Source organism: Cynoglossus semilaevis, chromosome 6 (genome assembly GCF_000523025.1).
Source record: "Cynoglossus semilaevis isolate Cse_v1.0 chromosome 6, Cse_v1.0, whole genome shotgun sequence".
Classification (NCBI taxonomy): domain Eukaryota; kingdom Metazoa; phylum Chordata; class Actinopteri; order Pleuronectiformes; family Cynoglossidae; genus Cynoglossus; species Cynoglossus semilaevis.
The window spans coordinates 4,091,722-4,097,981 of NC_024312.1; the positions used below are offsets into that span (position 1 = coordinate 4,091,722).

At 41.6% G+C, this 6,260-nt stretch overlaps 1 long non-coding RNA gene across 1 annotated transcript in view; it reads left to right on the top strand.

Annotated features, from left to right (window-relative positions):
* LOC112487086 (uncharacterized) overlaps window positions 1–6,260 on the top strand; it is a 116,801-nt gene that overhangs the window by 69,579 nt on the left and 40,962 nt on the right. Inside the window, exon 2 of the long non-coding RNA XR_003049813.1 lies at window positions 5,616–5,861. This is a non-coding gene — a long non-coding RNA (uncharacterized LOC112487086). The remainder of the gene's footprint in view (window positions 1–5,615; window positions 5,862–6,260) is intronic.

Here is a 6,260-nt window from a genome sequence, read left to right on the forward strand (position 1 = left end):
CCCCAGTGCTGATAACAAAAGACAGATAAAGCCAAACAGGGGCCAGATTTAGTGCAGATTAGTGAGCAGAGTTTGTGAGTTCCTCTGGGGTTTGTGTCATGTATGAAGCGTGTGCATTCACATGTTTTTATGAGTCTGATAAAAATGTGGGGCGTCACCCGCAGGTTGTGCCGTGGGACGGTTGCAGGGTGGTCGCTGGTCTTTGTCCACAGTTCACAGGCTGACAGTCGATCATTGATGAGGCTGTGATGTTGACGGAGGAAACAATGCGTGTAGTGCCAGCCCTCGATGCCCCCTAGAGGACATTAAGATTTATACGAGAACCTGGGGATGTTTTCCTTTTTCTTCCTGTTAGCGTTAGCGTCTGTGTTTGACCTGTTACAAATACAGAGGGAAAAAAAAGAGATAACAATAAAAAAGAAAAGAAATAATGAAGCCAAAAGTTTTAAAAGAACATTGTAAATGAGCTAAAAGTCATCGACAAACATTTGGGACAAGTTGGGCACTAATTAAGTAAAAGCTAACAAAAATGATAGACAAGTGCTACCTTAGTAATAATTATATATATGTATATATGAAATTTGTGAGAAAATATAAAAACCTTAGTTAATAATGAGCACAAGAAAGAATTAGATAATTTCAAGTAGAGATTGGAAAAAATACACAAAATACAGCTAAAAAAATAAAAATAGATCTGGACAGTGTTAGATGTCACTTACGCTAACGGTCGGTAGAGTTTATGGAATTTTAAAGAAACAAAAAACAACAGTATTTCCTGTTATTACTGTTAAGATCTGAGCTGCTTTTGTAATTGATGCCAAAGTCTTAAGAACACAACAATAAATCAGCAATCAAAGGAAAATTATTACCTTCTGAAATTACACGCTGTGTCCTCAGTGGAGACCGGTGGATGAGACGGTGCAGGTCTGGACAAACACCGCTGTTCTGCTGCTTATACTCAAACACACAGTAGTTTTTTAACTTTTTTAACTTCTTTTTTTCGTGGTTAATGTCGTTCTGTCGTGACTGCGTTTTCTTTCCCACCGTCATTTAAATGTTGAGTTCTTCAGAGCTGTAAATTAGTAAATGAGGCCAAATCCTGAAGTTTTGTGATGCAAAAATATGAAAAGGTTGGCTTATCCTGGTGGTTTCCTCTGAGAAACGTCACCGACTGCACTGACCTCACGGTGGATCCCCCAGAGTCCACATTTGAATCACAAATGTCTTTCATTTCGCCATCCTTCACAGGTTTGGGTCAGTTGAGGAATGTTAGGAGCCACTAAAGCCTGCTGACAATGACTTTCACCCCCCAGGGACACCCCACCCCCCCTCGCCCCCCACTGACCTCTTCATTTTTACCCAGGCGTTGCGCCAATGCTCCTGGTCTGAGGATGTGATTGGTTCAACATAAACTCCGTGTTTCCAAATCATCTTGACATCCGTTGATGTTCATCTGTTCATCAGAACAGGAGCAGGAATCATTTGTTAAAACAATCAAAGACCCCTTCATTTTTACCCTGCTCTGAGGATGTGATTGGTTCAACATAAACTCCGTGTTTCCAAATCATCTTGACATCCGTTGATGTTCATCAGAACAGGAGCGATATTATTGTCAAAAATGTCCAACGTCCGTCCTTAACATGGACTCAGTCTTTCTTTAGAGCTGAGGACAGACTAGACATATGTGTTGGTCAGATCTTACCCACAATTCCCAGTTTGGTGAAGTCTCCCTCTGTCAGTCAAGTTGAACAGAACCAGGTGATGAATGGACCACATTGTCTTCAACTGTGTCCTGATCAGCTGTTTTTACTGTGACGTTGTTGTGCTGCCGCTCCTCCAGGAGGCCACCGAGTCGGCTTCATTGTCCGTTTGGCTACATTTTATTTCTATAATTTCCGATTCTACCTGGTAAAAAAACAAACAAACACACAAACTGCTGATTAGTTCATGTCGCCATCAAGGTATCGAGACAACAGTGGAGACAACGCAGGTTTTCAAACTGCCTTTACAGCTCCACCTGCAGGGGAGGCGAGCAACGAGCAACAATGACAAGTAGACGTAGCGTACACAAAGTCAGTGATTCACACTGTAGAATATGAAGAGCAGTGGGGGCCGGCAGAGAGAATAGCATTCATGTGTTTACAGGACACTGAGTTCATGAGGAGGTGCATCAGGAACAATGGTTGACTAAAGTTGTAAATTATATTTCCCAGCTGCACGGTACTGATTTGTTGTAATGTAGTCTCCAGTATTATGGAAAAGCCTTTGGCACTGCTTATGAATCACAGACTTCTCATGTCCTTGATCCTCTTGTGCTGTCGACCACTGTTTGGTTATGAAAGTACTGGGTCTTGTGAGAACAAGAGAACCGAGCCAGGAAGGAGCAAGTTGTTTCTGAATGAGCCCGTCTGTCTCATTGACACCGATGTCAAAAACTTTCTAGGATCAGGTCCAAGTTGGGACAAGTGGTCACTTTGAATCCGAGGAGGCGGCACCGATCCAGGCTTTGATGTTCTGGCTCCTGAGGCTCGGAGCTGGAGGCTGGGAGGGTTATCCGTGGTGTGGCATCTCTGTGGACTCGCACCGAGTTGTCCGCCTGTTTTCACAGCATACTTTCTGGTTGACGGGGTATGGTTGTAGTTTACTAATGATCTCACGATGTTCCTTTGTACGTCACAGATTTGAGCTCTTCGTCCCATTGTGTCAATTTACACGTTGAGCTCGTTGTGATGTCTGACATGAAAAAGACAAACTTCACGCAGATCGGATTTATTTTAGCACTTTAGTGACAGAGTTGTTTTTGACCAAATAATTTTGATGAAAGTTTCATTGATTTCATTGATTTTCCTCTAATATGGAACAGTGGAAGGATTTAAAAAACAAATGACTTTTTAACTGGTCCTTTGTAGTTTTCCTTTTTGTACTGACACCACATACATTTTACATTTGTTGTTGCAATATTTTTAACTGATTTAGCAGTTTATTCTTTATTCTTGACTGTGAGTTAGACGTTAGCTAATTCATTTACTTTTATGCATCTGTTGCCTAACTTTTAGTTGTCTTTAGGGCAACTTTTATTTAAATTTTTTATAAATACATACATATATTATATAACATTCATTTATGTATAATAGTTTATATTTATCATATATATTTTTATATTCAAACTTGGGTTTGGCTAACTTATATAATCAGTATCTCTCACTTTTTCAGCCGACTCTTCCAGCATAATCAGTATCTCTCACTTTTTCAGCCAACTCTTCCAGCTGTCTAGTAGCTAATATTTGTTTTTTTGTTTTTTTTTTTTTGCTCTTGTCTAATATTATCACTTCTCTGTTTTTTGTTTTTTTCTGCATTGATAACTGTTAGCTATTTCTCGGTTACTCTGTGCCATAATATTAACCTCTTTGTTGCCTTGCTAGTTGTTTTCTTTCGTTTATTTTTTTATTCTTCTGAGGGAAAAAAGTTTCCATCTTTGATCTGTTTTTTGAACGTTGTGATAAATTGTGGGGTTTTTTTTTTTTGTTTGTTTTTTTCAATTAAAAATGACAGCCAGCTCATGATCCAACTGAACAAATTCCCCTGAACACCTCACTGTTTCATAACCAGATTGGTCATTTATTGGTGTCAGTGATTATAGTTCGGTGGGTTTTTTTTTTTTGACTTTATAGAAAAGTTTTTGTTTTTGTTGTTGTTGTCCAGCACCTGCTGTTACAGATGTTGATAGTTTTTACCCGTGAACGGCCGTAGTGAGAACGTCACACGTGGCCACACAGAAAACAACAGAGAGGATTCATAAATAGATTTTTTAAAACCCTACATTTTCATATATGACTAAGAGTATAAATTATTCTACACAGTCGTGTGCATTACCGCAGCAAAACACCAGTTTGCGCCATCTGTACATCCATAAGTCTTCCCTCTTTGATCCCTCAGTTTTCCTTCAGGGAAGCTCCCTTGAAATCTGCCATTTCTGACTGATACGGAGGGGGGTGTCGATCTAAAACAGTCCGGGACCATCTGCGTTACAGGCCAGATCTGTCATTAGCTGCATTTTATTGTTTCCCTTTATGGTGTTGCCTATACCGCCTGCCTTACGCCTCGCCTCCCCGTGCAGCCTGCCGTCTCCTCGATGACTCACACGAGCGCTCGTCCTCGGTGACAGTGATAGAAATGATGCTTCCTCTATAAAGTTGACTCATTTTCGAGTGAGAACATGTCAGCGCCACCAGAAAGATCACTTTGAGTCATAAAGATGCACGGTGATGTGGGGGTTTGATGAAATGAAATCAGCAGTAGTTAAAGTTCAGCTCCATCCTCTCACTATCATCATCTTCATCATCATCATCATCTTCATCTTCATCATCATCATCATCATCATCACTGAGTTCACGACAGCGTGTTTGCTTTTCACTGTAATAAGATGAGAATAAAAATGTTTGGGTTAAACGGCAGTGAGTTATGTGAGAAAGATTTGTCGAACACATAATCTGAAGATCTCAGGATGAATCACGCCACAGCCTCGGGTGGTTAAAGTGGGGTTTCCTGCAAATGCTTGCCTGCAACACTGGCGAGCTCACGCTCTGTTTTTACTACAACAGCTGTCGGAGCTAAAACACTACAGTCACTACAGGTTCTGTGCCTTCTTCAGGCGCCCAGAAAAAATTGGTCAAAAAGTTCTAAAAAAAGAAAAAAAAAGACATCTTTATTTTGGGCTTCTACACTTCTACGGTTTCCGTCAGAGAATTCCTTCTTTGGTGGATTTCATTTTAAATCGGTTTCAGTTTCGTTCTTGTAGTTTTGGGAAGATTTATATTTCCACAACTGTTCGTCAAAAATGTGATGAACTTATTTTTGAGCAGTTGAAACATGACTTATTAAATCAAATATAACACAGTGATAAAACATGTCAAAGGTATGAAGTCATAACATCTGTCTTGGAACTTTTTGACTTTAATCTGATCTTTGGTCATGGTTTCCACAGACTTTATTTTTAGGTAGACGTTTCTTTCACACCATATGTTGATATGCTAACCTCTTGCTAGCTACTTGCTAATTGAGAAGCCTCAGATCATTACTGTCCTCCTCTGTCAAGACTTCATGTCCAAACAACAGATCTTCATCGCACTTTTAGCAGGAACATCAACTATTCCCGAACCTTTTGGGTTTGGGCCTTTAGCCGCGGGAGCTTAGATGTGCGCTAACCAGATTGTGTTGGAACCAATGCTAGTCTGCTACACATGAGTTCTGAGTCAGGGCCGAGGGTTTGGGGCGGGGGGGGGCTGTCCTCGGCGACCCCACACCAGCAGACAGACACCATGTTCTGCAGCCAGACAAACGCTGCCCGTCCTGTCTGTCAGCTTGCTAGCAAGAGCAGTGATGTAGATAATATTCGTCAGCTTGACTGTGGCACTGCCAACGGCGCGGTGGGCCGGGCCCGACGGGCCGGCCTCGGAGGGAGAGGATCTCTCGCTGCAGGCATCTGGACTCCACAGGATATACTGTGCTGGAAATAAAACTTTACAGAACACATGTTGGGAAATGATCCTCTATTGTGACAATTTCTTGACACTGCCCTTAAGTCTCAATCTGCCATCTGTCTTCTTTTATCACAGACCTCCATCCAGATGTGAAGTGAAGCTGCACCATTAATGAAAACAAGGGGAATGCAGTGATGGAAAAAAGGCAGCACCTAAAAAAAGCCCGACGCCATTTGGTGGCCCTTCATGACACCTCCTGTGTGTGTCTGTGTCTCTGTGTGTGTGTGTGGGGGGGGGGTCACACTGCCACACACTGGCACACCTGAGATGACACGATGGACATCATTAAATGGACCATTAAGAACTGAAGACATCTCTACAGTAAGTCACTTTTTATACATTTTATTTATTTCCTATACCAGAAGGCAGGTGTATCCAAACTCTGACTCGAGGGCCAAATGTGGCCCTCGAATGACTCTGACTTGGCCTCTTGGCAAAGTCCTTGGTTTAACTCCCCTGAAACCTGTTTGAAAAATGTTTAATTCCAAGAGATGTGAGTTGTTGTTGTTTTTGTTTTTTTTGCCAGTTTTCCTGCTAACATTTAGCCCAACTTTCAGCTGTGATTGTTAATCTTTACGCTCAGATAATTAGCTTTTATCTGCTATGTCTGTGCTAACTCTTTATTTCTTTGCTGACCCTGGGGTATTATTTTTACAAGTCGCCAATCAACCCCCCCTCTCTTGCCCCAACAACTCCTCCGCCCTCCTCCTCCTCACCCAC